This window comes from Podarcis muralis, chromosome 16 (genome assembly GCF_964188315.1).
Source record: "Podarcis muralis chromosome 16, rPodMur119.hap1.1, whole genome shotgun sequence".
Classification (NCBI taxonomy): Eukaryota; Metazoa; Chordata; class Lepidosauria; order Squamata; family Lacertidae; genus Podarcis; species Podarcis muralis.
Genome location: NC_135670.1, coordinates 6,975,739 through 6,997,969, shown reverse-complemented (window position 1 = coordinate 6,997,969; position 22,231 = coordinate 6,975,739). Strand labels below are relative to the sequence as shown.

At 44.5% G+C, this 22,231-nt stretch overlaps 1 long non-coding RNA gene across 1 annotated transcript; it reads left to right on the top strand.

Annotated features, from left to right (window-relative positions):
* Positions 1-18,648: 18,648 nt before the first annotated feature.
* On the top strand, positions 18,649-21,666 carry LOC144325814 (uncharacterized). Its single transcript, XR_013390996.1, has 2 exons — positions 18,649-18,766; positions 20,559-21,666. It is a non-coding gene; the product is annotated as an uncharacterized LOC144325814 (long non-coding RNA).
* Positions 21,667-22,231: the final 565 nt, after the last annotated feature.

Sequence of the window (22,231 nt, the reverse complement as noted above, 5' to 3'; positions counted from 1 at the left end):
TGCACACCATGGATCAACGTCTAATGGCCATTTGTCATGGATGCTGTAGTTGAGATTCCTGCATTGCAGAGGGTTGGACTTGATGGCCCTTGTGGTCCCATCCAACTCTACAATTCTATGATTGTATGGTGTCAGGAATGCTGAGCCTCCACCATCCAGACAAACCAGAATGGATTGGATCAAAAGGTTGCTCAGCATCTCTGACACTCTCACCTACACATCCCTGATCAATGCTTCTTTGAGCTTTCCTTCTATCTCTCTTTAGCGCATCCTTTCTGTTTCCTTTCTATCACACATTGATGGCACTCTGAATATCCTTCAGGCCTGCAAAAGTTCTGATGCTTCCAGTTCCCTGAGAATCTCTTCCTTCCCCTGTGTACCTTTGTCTTGTGTGAATTATAAATTCATCTGTCACTTTGTCATTTGACTCTTTTGTGGCTGAAAGGATTGTCGACCTATTTGAAGCAGCTCACATAAGAAATGCTTTCATGGTCCTATTTCCACTACAATAAACGCTATCTATCTGCATCATAATTATATTTTTGGTTCTGTTCATTTTTCATTTCTTTTACTCATTCCTAGGTTTTACTCCTAGGCATGGGGGTGGGGAACATGTCTATCTTAGATACATTATTTCCAATAGGTCTACACTGAGTAGAACTTAGCTGGCTACAGCCCTACATCTAAAAAGAATAGCCCCCATATATATTATAAAAAAGGGTTCTCACATGTAATAATGTAAATCAGAAATGTAGGGAACATAATGCTATAGTTAGTTAGTTATTTCAGCAGCAGCAAACAGCACTGCAATAAGTATTAGGTAGTTATGATTTTATATATTTGGATGTGAGGGCAATCTGGCTGCAACATCCATTGTCCCATTGATTGCCAGGGTTGATTCAGCTGATCTGGCTAGATAGGCAAGTGTCTCCTCCCTCCCTCATCGGTCCATGTGCACCTCCCTGTCAGTATGCCTTTGAGCCAATGACTGGGCTCAGCAACTGGATCTGCCCCGACTGGGCTAGGAGACTGGAGCACATCTAGAGACCTTCCACTCCTGGAAAGCAGGTCTAAGTGAACTGGACCCACAACTGTGAGTTGTGAGCACCAAACTCAGCAGAGTATAAACAACATGGAAGAAAGCTGTGAAGCATAACTTCTTTCATTTCTAATAGCTACTGCAAGCTAAAACTAAAGAGCTACTGGCTTGAATATGTGTTACAGCTCTCACTCAGCCATCTAATCTCTACATAGATAACACTCAGACTCCCCACAGAGTCAGGCAGGAGAGGAAGAAGCGAAGAGCAGTTTCCTCCCCCTCCTTTCTGAAAACATCATATCAGGAGATTCTCGCAATGGAAAGGGGTGAAAATATCCACACACACACACACACACAAGCTGCATGCTCGGTGAAAGAGGATGGCCATCCCAGATAGGAGTGCACCGTTCTTTGGTCAAGGGTATCAAGGGGAAATAAGGGGTGCCCTCTCTGTTTCTCCCCCTCTCCCACAGACCTAGAACATGGCTAGGGAAAGATTCCATTCACCCCAGAAAAAGGGAAAACGCCAGTTCTCTATGAGTGTGTCAGATGTACATTCCACACCTGACAGTGCGCTTCATTCATCCAGGAATGATTGGAAGAATCCCAGAGAGAGTTGTACATTCTGCCTGGGGACATTGTTCTATGATGAGCGCTTTTAACTGGGTGCCTAGTGAAGTACATGACACAGAGGAGTGATCATCATTTCACGTTTAGCCAGCCTCTCTCAGCGCCATCAGACCTTACAGTGCAACATCAGAGGGTCCTTAAACACGTATTTCAAAGATTTGCAACATGACTGTGAAGAGGTTCTGACGTTTGCTGTCACTCCCTGCTTTGCTCAGCAGCTGAGACACCACACACAGCTGAGGAGAGGGAGCCAGAAGTGTGGTAAATAAGGATGCTGAGATTGTCTTTTGTAAGTAAGGGCAGCATTTTAGAGTATTCTGGCTGAATCCTGGAAGAAGAACTTTTCTGGGGGGACTGGAGCATCGTGAAGGTATACAGGCAAAAAAAAACCTAGTATGGTTTAGAGATAAGTAGGGGGACATTTGTGAGGGAAAGGGGAAGAAGAGGAGGAAAAAGAGTCAACCCACAAAAGGAATCTGAGTTGTGTCAGCAATGACAATGTGGATGGGAACACTACGGCACAGGGACTATCAGTACAGGAGCTAAAAACCAAGACACATGAGATTAGAGAAGAAAAACAAAGAGGGTTCAGGCAGAAGGGTTGGAATTGAGAAAAGGCCAGGAAAAATTAAAGAGGAGGTGGCGGAGGCTAGTGTCTCCCAGGAAGCAGCCTGAGATGCGATTGGGGTTTTGGAAATGTGTCAGAAGGAAAATAATTCTCTGTCTTAAATGAATTTCAGAAGAACAGGAGGAAGATATAAGGTCCAAACTGATTAAGGAGTTGTTTAATTAGATAGAGGTACAGGAAGAACTGATGGAAAACTCGAAACTTTTTTGCAAAGGTGAAAAAAAGTTACCAGGGGACTGTCTGGTAATTTTTAATTTATGCCAAATCAGAGACCAAATATTAGAAAAGAACTATCAGAATAAATTACAGAGAGGAGAGAAAAATATTTTTTTCTAAAAGAATTTCCCGTCCAACTTCTAAAAAAACCAGGCTAATTCCAATTTTTTGACAGATGCTCTGAGAAATAAGCAAATTCCATAGAGATGGGAATTCCTGAAGGGAGTCTCTTTTACATATAAAAACAAGAAACAACGATGCGGGGATATATCTGAAGCGCAGAAATTTCAGATGAAAAATTTAATATAAGAATTAGGAGGAGGGATGCTCGTGACAGGAGCAGAAAGGGGGATAGAGGAATTACCTGAGGATAGCACTGATAAACAGGAAGAAGAGGAAGAGTAACAAAGACATAATTAAAGCAGGAATAAAAAAAAGTCTTAAATTAAACCAGAACGGCCGATTAAAAATACTAACTTGGAATGAAAATGACTTAAATAGAAAAATACAAGGAACATTGCAGAAGAGAATACTTACTGTTTTAAAAAATAAAACCCCAGAAACCTTGAGATTTTGATTTTTAAAAATTGGGCATGGATGTGACCCATATTTGCATTCATTTGTATAATCAAATAATATAAGGGTTGAGACAAGGTGGCATTAGTAATTAAGGATATGTGCTTCCAACAAAGGCATCCAACCAGGGACTATAATAATCTATAATGAAATGTAAACTCTTGAATGAGATTACACTCTTCCCCCGTGGGTTTATTTATTGAAAGAAAAACTTTGTGAGCTTTCTAGGCATTTGGGCAGAACCCTGACGTTTGCTGTCACTCCCTGCTTTGCTCAGCAGCTGAGACACCACACACAGCTGAGGAGAGGGAGCCAGGAGTGTGGTAAATAAGGATGCTGAGACTGTCTTCTGTAAGTAAGGGCAGCATGTTAGAGCATTCTGTCTGAATCCCGGCAAGAAGGAATTTGAGTTGTGTCAGCAGTGACAATGTGGATGGGAAAGAGGAAGAGTTGTTAGACAGGGTGAGGATTGCCATTGTGTAGAAAGGCGGTGTAATGGAATTGGGGTTGCTCGTGCGTAAGTTGCCACCACTCTTGGCAAGGTTGCCTGGATAAACCTTTCCCTGGCTGGACAGCCCTGACTCCGCGGCTGTCTCAGTCACTGGCAGAATCCGTCAGTGGGCGTTTCCTGAACTTCTTCCAACATAAAAGTTCCTTGACGGTTAGTCTCCGCCTAGCCTCCCTGCGCGGAAGTCTTCTGCGCAGGGTGGGTGTGGGCAGTGGAGGACCCGTGCTCTCCCCGCTGGTTTCTGGCGAAGAGTCCTGGAGCCATCTCTCTGAAGCCCGCCTCTGCCCGCCTTTCTCCCTGGTGTCACGCTGATTTCCTTCCCTGGCCGATGAGTCCCCTCTCTCCCTGCTGGGCCCTTCTCCGGCATCGCTTGAGAACCTTGCCTCCACTCCTGGCTCCGATGGCAGTTCCCTGATAGGCGGTCCCCCAAAACCCTGGGTAGCCCCTGTGTGGAATAACAACTCAAGACAATGTGCTATGGGATTAAAATTGGCCACAACTTTATTAGGTTTCAGATGTGTGAAGAGAATCAGAACTTACAGGGTTAAACAGTTCTGAGTGACGTCTCACATTCTGAGGCGTGGCTTTGTTCACAGAGGGGAGTGTTTCTCTGTGTGTTTTTTTCTTTCGCTTTTGGCGGCGAGGCAGCAAGATGTGCGCTCTCTCGCCGGGTCTGATTTATGTTGTTTTTCTACACGATTAAAGACTGTTGGAGATAAGCAAGAGAGCCTGCGTGCAGTCTGAAGTTATTACACACACATTGCAACAGTTTTTCTACCGCTGTGACGACTCTGCTAAAAGTAGCTGACGGAGAGCTATTCAAGGGAGAGAGCAGTGAGGCGCAAGGGAAGTGTGCCAGGCTCCATCCAATAGCTATCCAATAGCCACAGGTTATGGGAGGTCAGCAAAACATTTGAAACTGTTGCCAAATCGTGCCAGTGTGTGTTGAAGCCAGCTGAGGAGAAGCTGGAGCCAGTTTGGAGCTGTGCCGAACGTTTGAAGGCAGAGGAGCTCGCTGGGAAGAGTCTGGTCTGCTGAGCCGGGTGTCGGAGAAGCTGCTACTGTTTACGTGAGTACGCTGGGCCCCGGGGAGAAGATGGCAGACGGCCAGGAATTGTACGCAGTCTCGTTTGAAAAGCTCACAACCCAGTCCTGGCATATCTGGGTTAGAAAAGTGAGGGGGTGGTTTTTGGCCACAGGGCTCTGGAGTATAGCCCAGAAAGAGCCGGCACCACCCGCGCCAGTTGCTGCTGGAGATGCAGAGCTGGAGCCTGCTTTTCTGGAGGATAGAAAGCAGAGAGAGCAGAGGGAGTTCTGCATGTTGAAATCAAGCGTGGACCCTACGCTGTTGCCTCATTTGAAGGGCGTTGAGTCGGCTCATGCTGCCTGGGAGGTGCTGAGGAGTTTGTGTGTAAGCTCAGCAAGAAGCCAGGGCCAGAAGGAAGCCGAGAGCCCAGAGCAAAGTCCTGAAGTCACAGCCTCAAGGAGAGCTGCTGGCAATGTCGGGGGGCAGAACAGCCCAAAAGCAAGTTTGGAAAGTTTTCCACTGTGTGTGATGAGGAGGAACGCCGTTTCAGAGGGGGCGGAGCTGGCAAAGAGAGCCCGGGGGCCAAGCCAGCTGGAAGCTCACTTCAGTGTTTTTCCACTCGTCGCTGTTTTATCTGCAATTCTGCTGACCATCTGCGTCGTTCCTGCCCGCAGAGAGCCAGAGAGGCTGGGCAGGATGTCTCCAAGGTCGCTTCCCATGGCAGTCAGCCAGGTTTCCATGACAGCCAGTCCAGGAGAAGAGGCCAGCGTGGGAAAGCGAAGGGAGGACATGACTCAGGGAGTGAAGACGGTCCTTATCAACTAACTGCCTCCATGGCAACGATTAAGGACAACTCCAGTGAGGACAGAGTGATGCGCTGGGTAATTGACTCTGGAGCCAGCAATCACCTGATAACAGCGACACCTAGTGTCAACATGTGGAACTGCAGAGCTGTTTCAGCTGGGAAAACAGTTGTATTTGCTGATGGGTCACAGAGGCCTTTGTCTAACGTGGCAAATGTTTTTGTTTCTTTCTTGCAGGCGGAGCTGGAAGTCTACGTTGTGCCTGAGATGAAACATTGTCTTTTATCTGTATCTTGTCTCTTACAGGAGGGGTACAAGGTTTGCTTTGAAAATGATGTCTGTTCTATTTCCAGAGGGGGGAGACAACTGGTCAGTGTTGCAAAAGGGCAGAACAACCTCTTTGTTCTGGAGACACCTCTGGAGGATAAGGGGGATGCTGAGGGAGCACAGGCGAAGTGTGCAACCGTTCCCACTCATGTTTCATGTGCTTGTGTGTGGCACAAAAGAACGTCACATGGTTCTTGGGAAGATATCCAGATGAGTGCACTAAAGGTTGCAAAATAAAAGAATGTGGCCGATCCCTAGATTGTAGGGCATGCAGAAAGGCAAAGGTAAAAGGGTGCAGTTATCCCAGGGTGGAGAGGGTAACCACAAAACCTTTTGAGCTTGTGCACACAGACCTTTTTGGGCCCATGCCAAAGCCGAGACTGGGCGGGGCCAGGTTTGTGCTGACTCTGCAAGATGATTTCAGCCAGGTCGGCTGGTGTTATTCGCTAAAAACGAAAGAAGAGGCAACGCAACTGATCAAAGACTGGGTTGCGGAGGTGGAACTACGGTTCTCCACCAAGGTACAGGGGTTCAAGAGTGACCGAGGTGCAGGGTTCACTGGGTCTGCTCTGCAGAGTTTCTTTCGCCAGAGAGGAATACGTCACAAGGTGACGGGTGCTACTTCTCCTCGGGAGAGGGGCATGGCGGAGCTTAGGAGTAAAGCTCTGGTTCAAGCAACAGAGGTTCTACTGTGTGACTCTGGTTTGCCTCAAAGTTTTTGGGGGAAGGCGATGAAGACGGTCAATTTCACGATGAACAGGTCCTACAATTCAGTGGTAGGTGACACCCCATATCACTTGCTCCACGGAGAGAAACCGAAGCTGCATTTCTTCCGTGTGTTTGGTTCACAGGCCTGGGTGCCTGTGCCAAAGGCTCAACAGAAGCAAGGTGGCCCAAGGTTCCAGAAAATGATCTTCTGTGGATATGAACCTGCGACAAAGGGGTGGAGGTTTGCATATCCAGAAGGTGATCAGACCAAGCTTCTGATCAGTAAACATGCTGAGTTCTGTGAGCAGAATGGTTGGTCAAGGATCCAAGCGAATCCTGACGTTCTCTCAGAATGTCTGTCTGATTCTGAGGAAGAGGGAGAGCCAGAAGCTGAACCTATTGATGAGGACCAGGTTGATGACCAGGGTCAAGAACAGGGTTGGGCATCTCCACAGGTTGTTAAAAGAGAGCCCAAGAGTGAGCCTTCGTCTCCTGTTAGCAAAGTGCAGAAGGCTCAAAGACGCAGTAAGTCAGAGGGGGAGTCTTCTGATGTAGAGGACACACTTGCTGGCCCCAGTGGGTCAGAAGAAGCACTTGGGATTGTGCTCAGACGGTCCGCTCGAACAACGATGGGAATTCCACCTGAGAGGTTTCAGGTCACCAGTGTGTGTGTTGGTTTCACACAGTGCGAACCTGGGAGTTTTGAGGAGGTTCAACAGTTGCCTGAGAAAGATGCCAGGAAGGGGCGAGAAGCAATGGAAAGGGGGTTGAACTCTTAGAGGTCTGAATATGTGTGTTCACAGTTTCCCTCAGGATGCGAGACGAGAGGGGGTGTGAAGAGAATCAGAACTTACAGGGTTAAACAGTTCTGAGTGACGTCTCACATTCTGAGGCGTGGCTTTGTTCACAGAGGGGAGTGTTTCTCTGTGTGTGTTTTTCTTTCGCTTTTGGCGGCGAGGCAGCAAGATGTGCGCTCTCTCGCCGGGTCTGATTTATGTTGTTTTTCTACACGATTAAAGACTGTTGGAGATAAGCAAGAGAGCCTGCGTGCAGTCTGAAGTTATTACACACACATTGCAACAGTTTTTCTACCGCTGTGACGACTCTGCTAAAAGTAGCTGACGGAGAGCTATTCAAGGGAGAGAGCAGTGAGGCGCAAGGGAAGTGTGCCAGGCTCCATCCAATAGCTATCCAATAGCCACAAGATGTGAGTAGACCTTGGCTCAGGCATTGGGCGTTTATCCCTCCCAGTCCCCCACCAGGGAATTGGGGAACGACAGGGTTATCCAGTGTGTGGAGTGGGTGGGGAGATGGGCTGGCTCTGGAGAACATATGTTCAAGCAGAGAGAGCCCACTCCCGTTACGCCGCCGCCGCAGGGGAGAGCAATGATGACCTCTCGGCGTACGGCCAAATCCTCCCCTCAAACAACCCCTTTAACATGGAACCCTGGTATCATTGCTGCAAAGAGAAGGGGGGCATGAGTCACCGCTACACCCCCAACCCCATTTAGGGAAGGTAGACTAAAGGATTCCCCATTTAGGGAAGGTAGACTAAAGGATTCTGCCAAAGGCCTTTATATTAACAGTTCTCAAGATTAGAGAATATGGTGGATTTGAGTTGATTACTGCATTTCTGAATGTGTCTCTTTATTCAGCATATTGGGTCACAGTGCAAAAAAGAATATGAGCGTTGCGTCCATCCGGTTTTGAATGTAATTCATTAGCGTGCCTGCAATCTGAAGCCTGCAGAACTGCCAGGGAATCTGTTCCAAGAAGCTGCCTTGCATTACGAACCAAGTTACATGTACATTTTACATTCTACCTCATTGTGGGAGGCTCTGTGTTATTTTTAATTGGTTTGTAGCATTATTTTTCTTCTCATGATTGTTTCAAAGCCAAAATAATTGCTGAATCATGGCAAACATTGCAGATGAACGCCTGGTATCTGCCAGCTCAGAGCTATCCAATTCCATGTCTGCACAACGTGCATATGTATTCAGTGTCTCTTTTTGTTGTTGTTGTTGGGGAGTGATGGGGACTACCACTAGCTCTTGAGGGAGCTGGAAGATAAAGGAGATGATCAGAGAAGCCTCCTTTTTTTTCTTTTTTCTCAGACTTTCAAGATAAAAAATCCCAACTGCCTATATTAACAAAACATTGAAAACATAGGGGAAGGGACAAGTCTACCATCTTCTTTGTAGCTGTTACTGTGTGTGTGATTATGATCTCTTAGATATAATTTATATGGAAAACATATACCAGGCTATACATTAGCAGATATCAAGAGAGGCATATATCAAGCAAAGTACAAAGAACATTGCAGATGAAAATACTTATTGTTTTTGGAAATGAAACCCCAGAAACATTGAGATTTTGATTAAAAAACTGGGCATTTTAAAATCTGAAAACAATGGATGTCACCAGTGCTTTTTTCCCTAAAACAATGTCAACGGCTACTCTGGTTTTCCTACTCGTATTGAAATACTGCCCCTCAATGAGGCCAAACGTAGACCTTAAACACAAATTGTTTAGGGGTATGCGTCCCCCTGTGTCCCCCAGAAAAAAGCACAGGGTGTGACCCATATTTGAGTCCTTTTGTATAATCAAATAACATAAGGGTTGAGACATGGTGGCATTAGTAATTAAGGGTATGTGCTTCCAGCAAAGGCATCCAACCAGGGACTATAATAATCTATAATGAAATATAAACTCTTGAATGAGATTACACTCTTCCCCCGTGGGGTAAATCGTTGAAAGAAAAATGTTTGTGAGATTTCTAGGCATTTGTGCCAAGTGCCCATTAGGAAAGAGCAATGCTGACTCAAGGCGTGGAAGCCAAAAGCAAACGGTATAAATGCTCCAGACATTTCTGCCTTCCTTACCAGAGTCTTCCAGCTTCCTTTGACTTCGGTTGCTCAGCCTTTCCTTCTGTTGGTAAGTTGTCTTTAAATCAAAGCTTTAATAGGAAAAGAGCACAGAGGCATTCTGTGACTCCGGAGGAGATTGGCTAGGGATTGTGTTTTGAAAAATTAAGGAACAGCTAGAGCTATTTTTGGTCATTTGCATACTATCCCTTGCTTTTTCCTGTAGGACTTATTTCAGTCATTAACAGTCGTCAACAGGTTTACCATACCCATTGAGTCTCCCCTATATATCTTCTTTCTTCTTTGGTAATCACTCATAGCCGAGTAAGTTTGTCTTCCATAAACATGGTTTTAACAATGAGTCCCTAAGTGACTGTGGAGGCCAATTCTGGATCCACACGTCCTTACACAGTGGGGACATTGGTTTCTGGGCAGGATTTGATCACGGTGGATTTGCCAAGGGTGCCTTCCTCATAGCACGTTTCTCCCTTGAGTCCTGAGTATGAGTGTCTTCAGAGCCCATGACACCTTTGGTAAAGGCTGTTCTCCAACTGGAGCGCTCGCAGGCCAGTTGTCAGTGTTTATACTACATTTTTTTAAAAATTTGCCTTTAGACAGTCTTTAAACTTCTTTTGTTGATCACCAGCATTACATTTTCCATTTTTATGTTTGGAATAGAGTAGTTGCTTTGGAAGACGATCATCAGGCATCCACATAACATGACCAGTCCAACGAAGTTGATGTTGAAGAATCATTGTTTCAGCCCTGGTGATTTTTGCTTCTTCCAGTACGCTGATATTAGTTTGCCTGTCTTCCCAATTGATGTGTAAATTTTTTCTCAGACACCGTTAAGGTCTGGTGACTTCTGTTTCAATGTATCTGAAGAAGTGTCCATGAACACAAAAGCTTATACCCAGAACAAACTTAGTTGGTCTCTAAGGTGCTACTAGATATTTATTTTATTTTATTTTTAGGAACTGGGTAATTAGAAAATTGCAAGCTTTCACATTTGCCTCATAGAGTTGGTGTGAATTACAGTGGAAACATGAAAATACTTACAAAGCTGGAATATTGTAATGGATTTGTTTTAGCCTGAGTGGATTGTCTAATCCAGGGACACAAAGCGCATTATGAGGAATGAGGATTCACTCTATTCAGATACTGAGGGTAATACAGTCGTACCTTGGTTTTCGAACAGCATAGTTCTCAAAAGTTTTGGTTCCCGAACGCCGCAAACCCGGAAGTGACTGTCCCAGTTTGCAAACTATTTTTGGAAGCCAAACATCCAATGGGGCTTCCGTGGCTTCTGATCAGTTGCAGGAGCTTCCTGCATCCCATCAGAAGCCGTGCTTTGGTTTCTGAATGTTTATGAAGTCGAACGGACTTCCGGAATGGATTCTGTTCGACTTCTGAAGTACGACTGTATAGGAGAGTTTTTTTTATCTGAGTAAGCCTTTAACAAAGTAACCAAGGACCACCTAAGGTCACTCTTTGAACTTGTATACCCCCCTCCTCAAATTTGTAGTTCTGACTCGCCTCATGCTGTTGCTATACAGGAGTGTGAGGAACGAAGACCTCATTCTCCCCACAAAAGGGAGGAAAAGTTGGGAGGATGAGGGGTTTTTTGTGTCTGTATATCACCTTGCTAAAAATCTATCTGCTTGCTATATTTTACTATCTACTGTTATGTTATTGGACACCACTTTCAGAAAAGATTGCTCATAGTATTTATTGATGCAAAATTTGTAATTAAAACAGAATCCGAGTAGACATTAGCGTACACCATCTTAAACACTTCCATGTTATTTTTTTCCAGATTCACACCAGTTGTTCTACGATGACTACAGCTGTAATGACACCTATTATGAAATGCAGCATGCCTATTGAAGTATTAACAGAGGCAGCAGATGGAACACTTAGGCCGATGACAATGTGGGTGGAGATGGAGATTGATGTTATGAAACAGGGAAGAAACACGACTCTCCTCAACCCCAGCCCTGCCCAGATAACTCAGGCTAGCATGCTTGCTCCTTCATCAGCAATGCAGCTGCCTTCACAGATGCAACCAAATTCTTTTGCTTACAATCTCCCTTCTCATCCAGCGACAGTTCCTATACTGAGACGAAGATGAGCTTGTCTCTCTTTTGAATGGGATTGTGATCCCCCACAGGAACGGGGTGTGGGGAATGGTACCTGAAATGCACACCATGGATCAACGTCTAATGGCCATTTGTCATGGATGCTGTAGTTGAGATTCCTGCATTGCAGAGGGTTGGACTTGATGGCCCTTGTGGTCCCATCCAACTCTACAATTCTATGATTGTACGGTGTCAGGAATGCTGAGCCTCCACCATCCAGACAAACCAGAATGGATTGGATCAAAAGGTTGCTCAGCATCTCTGACACTCTCACCTACACATCCCTGATCAATGCTTCTTTGAGCTTTCCTTCTATCTCTCTTTAGCGCATCCTTTCTGTTTCCTTTCTATCACACATTGATGGCACTCTGAATATCCTTCAGGCCTGCAAAAGTTCTGATGCTTCCAGTTCCCTGAGAATCTCTTCCTTCCCCTGTGTACCTTTGTCTTGTGTGAATTATAAATTCATCTGTCCCTTTGTCATTTAACTCTTTTGTGGCTGAAAGCATTGTCGACCTATTTGAAGCCGCTCACCTAAGAAATGCTTTCATGGTCTCCTCTTTCCACTACAATAAACACTATCTATCTGCATCATAATTATATTTTTGGTTCTGTTCATTTTTCATTTCTTTTACTCATTCCTATGTTTCACTCCTAGGCATGGGGGTGGGGAACATGTCTATCTTAAATACATTATTTCCAATAGGTCAGCACTAAGTAGAACGTAGCTGGCTACAGCCCTACATCTAAAAAGGACAGCCCCCTTATATATTATAAAAAAAGGGTTATCACATGTAATAATATAAATCAGAAATGTAGGGAACATGATGCCATATTAATTATTTCAGCAGCAGCAAACACCACTGCAATAAGTATTAGGTAGTTATGATTTTATATATTTGGATGTGAGGGCCATCTGGCTGCATCATCCATTGCCCATTGATCTCCAGGGTTGATTCGGCTGATCTGGCTAGATAGGCAAGTGTCTCCTCCCTCCCTCATCGGTCCATGTGCACCTCCCTGTCAGTATGCCTTTGAGCCAATGACTGGGCTGAACAACTGGATCTGCCCTGACTGGGCTAGGAGACTGGAGCACTTCTAGAGACCTTCCATTCCTGAAAAGCAGCTCTAAGTGAACTGAACCCACAATTGTGAGTTGTGAGCACCAAACTCAGCAGAGTATAAACAACATAGAAGAAAGCTGTGAAGCATAACTTCTTTCATTTTTAATAGCTACTGCAAGCTAAAACTGAAGTGCTACTGGCTTGAATGAGTGTTACAGCTCTCACTCAGCCATAGAGTCAGGCAGGAGAGTAAGAAGCGAGCAGTTTCCTCCCCCTCCTTTCTGAAAACATCATATCAGGAGATTCTCGCAATGGAAAGGGGTGAAAATATCCACACACACACACACACACTCAAAGCTGCATGCTCGGTGAAAGAGGATGGCCATCCCAGATAGGAGTGCACCGTTCTCCGATCAAGGGTATCAAGGGGAAAGAAGGGGTGCTCTCTCTATTTCTCTCCTTTCCCCCAGACCTAGAACATGGCTAGGGAAAGATTCCATTCACCCCCGAAAAAGGAACAATGCCAGTTCTCTATGAGTGTGTCAGATGTACATTCCACACCTGACAGTGCACTTCATTCATCCAGGAATGATTGGAAGAAGCCCAGAGAGAGTTGCACATTCTGCCTGAGGACATTGTTCTATGATGAGTGCTTTTAACTGGGTGCCTAGTGAAGTACATGACATAGAGGAGTGATAATCATTTCACGTTTAGCCAGCCTCTCTCAACGTCATCAGACCTTACAGTGCAAAATCAGAGGGTCCTTAAACACATATTTCAAAGATTTGCAACATGACTGTGAAGAGGTTCTGATATTTGCTGTCACTCCCTGCTTTGCTCAGCAGCTGAGACACCACACACAGCTGAGGAGAGGGAGCCAGAAGTGTGGTAAAGCGTGTTCTCCAATAAATGAGAGCACGTGTTGCGGTGTGGGCCACCAGGCCAGGCCTCTTGTTGCCAGGCAGGTTAATAGTTGTTGCCTGGCATCATGATTGGGTTACCGGGTTGCTGGGGCAAATTGTATGTTGCAAATCGGGTGGGTGGGACCATAGTCTTTAAATATTGGTGCACTCTGGTTTCTCTTTCTCTTTGCAGAGTGCATCGGATCACCCGCCCGCCCGCCCTCTTTCCGGTTGACCTTGCTTTGCCTGTCATGGGGTCGTCTGCTTTGGAGCGGGGGCCTAGTAGGAATTTTGCCATTTGGTGATTGGCTGTGCCATTTGGTTTTTGCCTACTACTCATCAATTCGTCACAACTTGTAAGGTTGCGGTTAGGCATTGGTTATAATATGCTGGTGGTGGAGGGGTCAGCTGGGTCTGCCCCTCCTATTGCGCTGAAGGGAATTCCGTTAAAGGAATCCTGGGGCTTGCCATGATTTCGTCCAATCCCTGTTATGGGACCAGGGCCGCCCAATCCCTGTTATGGGAATCCTTGTTATAGGACCGGGCAGGCAAGCTTTCGGGGAGCTGCTGGGGTGAGTGGCGTGGGTCCGACGCTTAGCTCGAATGACCCCCCAGTTTGACTTTCTCTTCTACTGGCTACTGATCGGACCTCGGGATGTCAGTTCTGTCCCAGGCGGGGGGACAGATAGTCATAACCAATGTCTAAACAACCACTCACTGATTTTGTATTTTAATAAAGTTGTGGCCAAAATAGTGCCCAAAAACCAAAACTAAAATTACGTGTTATGTGTGAAGTTATTTGAGGGGTGGCCTGGGGACCTACACACGCAAATAAGGATGCTGAGATTGTCTTTTGTAAGTAAGGGCAGCATTTTAGAGTATTCTGGCTGGATCCTGGAAGAAGAACTTTTCTGGGGGGATTGGGGCATCATGAAGGTATACAGGCAAAAAACCCAGGATGGTGTAGGGATAAGTAGGGGGACATTTGTGAGGGAAAGGGGAAGAAGAGGAGGAAAAAGAGTCAACCCACAAAAGGAATCTGAGTTGTGTCAGCAATGACAATGTGGATGGGAACACTACAGCACAGGGACTATCAATACAGGAGCTAAAAACCAAGACACGTGAGATTAGAGAAGAAAAACAAAGAGGGTTCAGGCAGAAGGGTTGGAATTGAGAAAAGGCCAGGAAAAATTAAAGAGGAGGCGGCGGAGGCTAGTGTCTCCCAGGAAGCAGCCTGAGATGCGATTGGGGTTTTGGAAATGTGTCAGAAGGAAATAATTCTCTGTCTTAAATGAATTTCAGAAGAACCATAGGAAGATATAAGGTCCAAATTGATTAAGGAGTTGTTTAATTAGATAGAGGTACAGGAAGAACTGATGGAAAACTCAATGTATTAAATCTTCTGAATTAAATCAAGCTTTGCAAAGGTGAAAAAAAGTTACCAGGAGACTGTCGGGTAATTTTTAATTTATGCCAAATCAGAGACCAAATATTAGAAAAGAACTATCAGAATAAATTACAGAGAGGAGAAAAAAATATTTTTTTTCTAAAAGAATTTCCCGTCCAACTTCTAAAAAAACCAGGCTAATTCCAATTTTTTGACAGATGCTCTGAGAAATAAGCAAATTCCATATAGATGGGAATTCCTGAAGTGAGTCTCTTTTACATATAAAAACAAGAAACAACGATGCGGGGATATATCTGAAGCGCAGAAATTTCAGATGAAAAATTTAATAAAAGAATTAGGAGAAGGGATGCTCGTGACAGGAGCAGAAAGGGGGATAGAGGAATTACTTGAGGATAGCACTGATAAACAGGAAGAAGAGGAAGAGTAACAAAGACATAATTAAAGCAGGAATAAAAAAAAGTCTCTTAAATTAAACCAGAACGGCCGATTAAAAATACTAAGTTGGAATGAAAATGACTTAAATAGAAAAATACAAGGAACATTGCAGAAGAGAATACTTACTGTTTTAAAAAATAAAACCCCAGAAACCTTGATATTTTGATTTTTAAAAATTGGGCATGGATGTGACCCATATTTGCATTCATTTGTATAATCAAATAATATAAGGGTTGAGACAAGGTGGCATTAGTAATTAAGGATATGTGCTTCCAACAAAGGCATCCAACCAGGGACTATAATAATCTATAATGAAATGTAAACTCTTGAATGAGATTACACTCTTCCCCCGTGGGTTTATTTATTGAAAGAAAAACTTTGTGAGCTTTCTAGGCATTTGGGCAGAACCCTGACGTTTGCTGCCACTCCCTGCTTTGCTCAGCAGCTGAGACACCACACACAGCTGAGGAGAGGGAGCCAGGAGTGTGGTAAATAAGGATGCTGAGACTGTCTTCTGTAAGTAAGGGCAGCATGTTAGAGCATTCTGTCTGAATCCCGGCAAGAAGGAATTTGAGTTGTGTCAGCAGTGACAATGTGGATGGGAAAGAGGAAGAGTTGTTAGACAGGGTGAGGATTGCCATTGTGTAGAAAGGCGGTGTAATGGAATTGGGGTTGCTCGTGCGTAAGTTGCCGCCACTCTTGGCAAGGTTGCCTGGATAAACCTTTCCCTGGCTGGACAGCCCGGACTCCGCGGCTGTCTCAGTCACTGGCAGAATCCATCAGTGGGCGTTTCCTGAACTTCTTCCAACATAAAAGTTCCTTGACGGTTAGTCTCCGCCTAGCCTCCCTGCGCGGAAGTCTTCTGCGCAGGGTGGGTGTGGGCAGCGGAGGACCCGTGCTCTCCCCGCTGGTTTCTGGCGAAGAGTCCTGGAGCCATCTCTCTGAAGCCCGCCTCTGCCCGCCTTTCTCCCTGGTGTCACGCTGATTTCCTTCCCCGGCCGATGGGTCCCCTCTCTCCCTGCTGGGCCCTTCTCCGGCATCGCTTGAGAGCCTTGCCTCCACTCCTGGCTCCGATGACAGTTCCCTGACAGGCGGAGTCCCCCAAAACCCTGGGTGGCCCCTGTGTGGAATAACGACCCAAGACAATGTGCTATGGGATTAAAATTGGCCACAACTTTATTAGGTTTCAGATGTGGGTAGACCTTGGCTCAGGCATTGGGTGTTTATCCCTCCCATTCCCCCACCGGGGAACTGGGGAACATCAGGGTTATCCAGTGTGTGTGGGGGGGGGAGATGGGCTGGCTCTGGAGAACATATGTTCAAGCAGAGAGAGCCCGCTCCCGTTACACCGCCGCAGCAGGAGAGAGCAATGACGACCTCTCTGCGTACGGCCAAAGCCTCCCCTCAAAAAACCCCTTTAACATGGAACCCTGGTATCATTGCTGCAAAGAGAAGGAGGTGTGAGTCACTGCTACACCCCCACCCCCATTTAGGGAAGGTAGACTAAAGGATTCTGCCAAAGGCCTTTATATTAACAGTTCTCAAGATTAGAGAATATGGTGGATTTGAGTTTATTACTGCATTTCTGAATGTGTCTCTTTATTCAGCATATTGGGTCACAGTGCAAAAAAGAATCTGAGCTTTGCATCCATCCTGTTTTGAATGTAATCCATTCATTAGCGTGTTTGCAATCTGAAGCCTGCAGAACTGCCAGGGAATCTGTTCCAAGAAGCTGCCTTGCATTACGAACCAAGTTACATGTACGTTTTACATTCTACCTCATTGTGGGAGGCTCTGTGTTATTTTTAATTGGTTTGTAGCATTATTGTTCTTCTCATGACTGTTTCAAAGCCAAAATAATTGCTGAATCATGGCAAACATTGCAGATGAACGCCTGGTATCTGCCAGCTGAGAGCTATCCAATTCCATGTCTGCGCAATGTGCATATATAATTCAGTGTCTCTTCTTGTTGTTGTTGGGGAGAGATGGGGATTACCACTAGCTCTTGAGGGAGCTGGAAGATAAAGGAGATGATCAGAGAAGCCTCCTTCTTTTTCTGTTTTCTCAGACTTTCAAGATAAAAAATCCCAACTATATTAACAAGATAAAAATCCCAACTATATATTAAACAAGATAAAAATCCCAACTATATATTAACAAAAACATTGAAAACATAGGGGAAGGGACAAGTCTACCATCTTCTTTGTAGCTGTTACTGTGTGTGTGATTATGATCTCTTAGATATAATTTATATGGAAAACATATACCAGGCTAAACATTAGCAGATATCAAGAGACGCAGATATCTGGGAGACGATATATAATGAATTGAAAAAGGTATTTAAGTATACCTTCTTGAAGAAACCAGAGGCCTTTCTCCTGGGCATAGTTGACCAATCGGTGTTAAAGAAGGATAGAACTTTCTTTATGTACGCCACAACAGCAGCAAGAATACTTATTGCAAAGTATTGGAAGACACAAGATTTACCCACTCTGGAAGAATGGCAGATGAAGGTGATGGATTACATGGAATTGGCGGAAATGACTGGCAGGATCCAAGACCAGGGAGAAGAGTCAGTGGAAGAAGACTGGAAGAAATTTAAAGACTATCTACAGAGACACTGTAAAATTAATGAATGTTAGAATGATGTTGGATTGAAATTAAGTGGTTTCTAGCTGTAATGGTATAAAAGAATATGAAAAAATGGTTTTTTATAAGTAAAAATTCAAGGTTATAATAATTTAAGATTAAAGATCTGGGTAGAATAAAGAGGGAAAGAAACTGCTGAGCTAATAAATTGAACTGGAATACAAAAAAGGGAGGTATGAGGAGGTCCGGGAAACAAGTAAATGAAAAATAATGTGATAAAAAGATTGAATTTTTTTAACTATTTTTATTTTGTATTTTTGATTTTTTCTTTTTCTATTTTGTAATGTAAAAATCTTTATAAAAATTATATAAAACAAAACAAAACAAGAGAGGCAGATATCAAGCAAAGTACAAGGAACATTGCAGATGAGAATATGTATTGTTTTTGAAATACTGCCCCTCAATGAGGCCAAACGTAGACCTTAAACGCAAATTGTTTAGGGGTATGCGTCCCCCTGCGTCCTCCGAGAAAAAAGCACAGGGTGCGACCCATATTTGCGTCCTTTTGTATAATCAAATAACATAAGGGTTGAGACATGGTGGCATTAGTAATTAAGGATATGTGCTTCCAACAAAGGCATCCAACCAGGCACTATAATAATCTATAATGAAATATAAACTCTTGAATGAGATCACACTCTTCCCCCATGGGGTTAATCATTGAAAGAAAAATATTTGTGAGATTTCTAGGCATTTGTGCCACGTGCCCATTAGGAAAGAGCAATGCTGACTCAAGGCGTGGAAGCCAAAAGCAAACAGTATAAATGCTCCAGACATTTCTGTCTTCCTCACCAGAGTCTTCCAGCTTCCCTTGACTTCGGTTGCTCAGCCATTCCTGCTCTTGGTAAGTTGTCTTCAAATCAGAGCTTTCATAGGAAAAGGGCAGAGAGGCATTCTGTGACTCTGGAGGAGATTTGCTAGGGATTGTTTTTTGGAAAACTCAAGCAACAGCAAAAGCTATTTTTGGTCGTTTGCATACTATCCCTTGCTTTTTCCTGTAGGACTAGTGCAGTCATTAACAGTCATCAATAGGTTTACTATACTCATTGAGTCAATCACCCATCTACTACTACCTTCCTTAGAAATATCCTCCCTTATATATCTTCTTTCATCTTTGGTAATCACTCGTAGCCGAGTAAGATTGTCTTCCATAAATATGGTTTTAACAATGAGTCCCTAAGTGATTGTGGAGGCCAATTCTGGATCCACACGTCCTTACACAGTGGGGACATTGGTTTCTGGGCAGGATTTGATCACGGTGTGGATTTGCCAAGGGTGCCTTCCTCTTAACACTTTTCTCCCTTGCGTCCTGAGTTCAAGTGTCTTCAGAGCCCGTGACACCTTTGGTAAAGGCTGTTCTCCAACTGGAGCACTCACACGCCAGTGTTTCCTAGTTGTCAGTGTTTATACTACATTTTTAAAGATTTGCCTTGAGACAGTCTATAAACTTCTTTTGTTGGCCACCAGCATTACACTTTCCATTTTATGTTCGGAATAGAGTAGTTGCTTTGGAAGACAATCATCAGGCATCCACATAACATGACCAGTCCAACAAATTTGATGTTGAAGAATCATTGATTCAACACTGGTGATCTTTGCTTCTTCCAGTACACTGATATTAGTTCGCCTGTCTTCCCAAGTGATGTGTAAAAATTTTGGGAGACACTGTTAAGGTCTGGTGACTTTTGTTTCAGAGTATCTGAAGAAGTGTCCATGCACACAAAAGCTTATACCCAGAACAAACGTAGTTGGTCTCTAAGGTGCTATTAGAACTTTTTTATTTTATTTTTGAGCTACAGGGTACCGGTAATTAGAAAGTTGCAAGCTTTCACATTTGCCTCATAGATTTGGTATGAATCACAGTGGAAACATGAAAATACTTACAAAGCTGGAATATTGTAATGGATTTGTTTTAGCCTGAGTGGATTGTCTAATCCAGGGACACAAAGTGCATTATGGGGAATGAGGATTCACTCTATTCACATACTGAGGGTACTACAGTCGTACCTTGGTTTTTGAACAGCATAGTTCTCAAACGTTTTGGTTCCCGAATGCCGCAAACCTGGAAGTGTCTGTCCCAGTTTGCGAACTATTTTTGGAAGCCGAACATCCAATGGGGCTTCTGTGGCTTGCGATCGGGTGCAGGAGCTTCCTGCATCCCATCAGAAGCCGCACTTTGGTTTCTGAATGTTTCTGAAGTCAAACGGACTTCTGGCATGGATTCTGTTCGACTTCTGAGGTACAACTGTATAGGAGAGGTTTTTTTATCTGAGTAAGCCTTTAACAAGTAACCAAGGACCACCTAAGGTCACTCTTTGAACTTGTATACCCCCCTCCTCAAATTTGTAGCTTTGACTCGCCTCATGCTGTTGCCATGCAGGTGTGTGAGGAACGAAGACCTCATTCTCCCCACAAAAAGGGAGGAAAAGTTGGGAGGATGAGGGGTTTTTTGGTTATTTGCCTTGTTAAAAATCTATCTGCTTGCTAAATTTTACTATTTACTGTGATGTAATTGGACACCACTTTCAGAAAGGATTGCTCATAGTATTTATTGATGCAAAATTTGTAATTAAAACAGAATCCGAGTAGACATTAGTGTACACCATCTTAAACACTTCCATGTTAATTTTTTCCAGATTCACACCAGTTGTTGTACGATGACTACAGCTGCAATGACACCCATTATGAAATGCAGCATGCCGATTGAAGTATTAACAGAGGCAGCTGACGGAACACTTAGGCCGATGACAATATGGGTGGAGATGGAGATTGATGTTATGAAACAGGGAACAAACACGACTCTCCCCAACCCCAGCCCTGCCCAGATAACTCAGGCTAGCATGCTTGCTCCTTCATCAGCAATGCAGCTGCCTCCACTGAGGCAACCAAATTCTTTGGTTTTCAAGCTCTTTTCTCGTCCATTGGAACCTATACTGAGACAAAGATGAGCTTTCATGTTATTTTTTTCCAGATTCAAACCAGTTGTTCTACGATGACTACAGCTGAAATGACACCCACTTTGATAATATACATATCTATTCAAGCAATCATATCTATTCACTGATGCAACCAAATTCTTTTGCTTACAATCTCCCTTCTCGCCCAGCGACAGTTCCTATACTGAGACGAAGATGAGCTTGTCTCTCTTTTGAATGGGATTTTGATCCCCCACAGGAACGGCGTGTGGGGAATGGTACCTGAAATGCACACCATGGATCAACGTCTAATGGCCATTTGTCATGGATGCTGTAGTTGAGATTCCTGCATTGCAGAGGGTTGGACTTGATGGCCCTTGTGGTCCCTTCCAACTCTACAATTCTATGATTGTATGGTGTCAGGAATGCTGAGCCTCCACCATCCAGACAAACCAGAATGGATTGGATCAGAAGGTTGCTCAGCATCTCTGACACTCTCACCTACACATCCCTGATCAATGCTTCGTTGAGCTTTCCTTCTATCTCTCTTTAGCGCATCCTTTCTGTTTCCTTTCTATCACTCATTGATGGCACTCTGAATATGCTTCAGGCCTGCAAGAGTTCTGATGCTTCCAGTTCCCTGAGAATCTCTTCCTTCCCCTGTGTACCTTTGCCTTGTGTCAATTATAAATTCATCTGTCACTTTGTCATTTAACTCTTTTGTGGCTGAAAGGATTGTTGACCTATTTGAAGCCGCTCACCTAAGAAATGCTTTCATGATCACCTCTTTCCACTACAATAAATGCTATCTATCTGCATCATAATTATATTTTTGGTTCTGTTCATTTTTCATTTCTTTTACTCATTCCTAGGTTTCACTCCTGGGACACGGGTGGCGCTGTGGGTAAAAGCCTCAGTGCCTAGAACCTGCCGATCGAAAGGTCGGCGGTTCGAATCCCCTCGGTGGGGTGCGCTCCCGTTGCTCGGTCCCAGCGCCTGCCAACCTAGCAGTTCGAAATCACCCCCAGGTGCAAGTAGATAAATAGGGACTGCTTACTGGTGGGAAGGTAAACAGCATTTCTGTGTGCTGCGCTGGCTCGCCAGATACAGCTTTGTCACGCTGGCCACGTGACCCGGAAGTGTCTCCAGACAGCGCTGGCCCCCGGCCTCTTAAGTCAGATGGGCGCACAACCCTACAGTCTGTCAAGACTGGCCCGTACGGGCAGGGGTACCTTTACCTTTACCTTAGGTTTCACTCGTAGGCATGGGGGACATGTCTATCTTAGATACATTATTCCCAATAGGTCTACACTGAGTAGAACTTAGCTGGCTACAGCCCTACATCTAAAAAGGACAGCCCCCATATATATTATAAAAAAGGGTCCTCACATGTA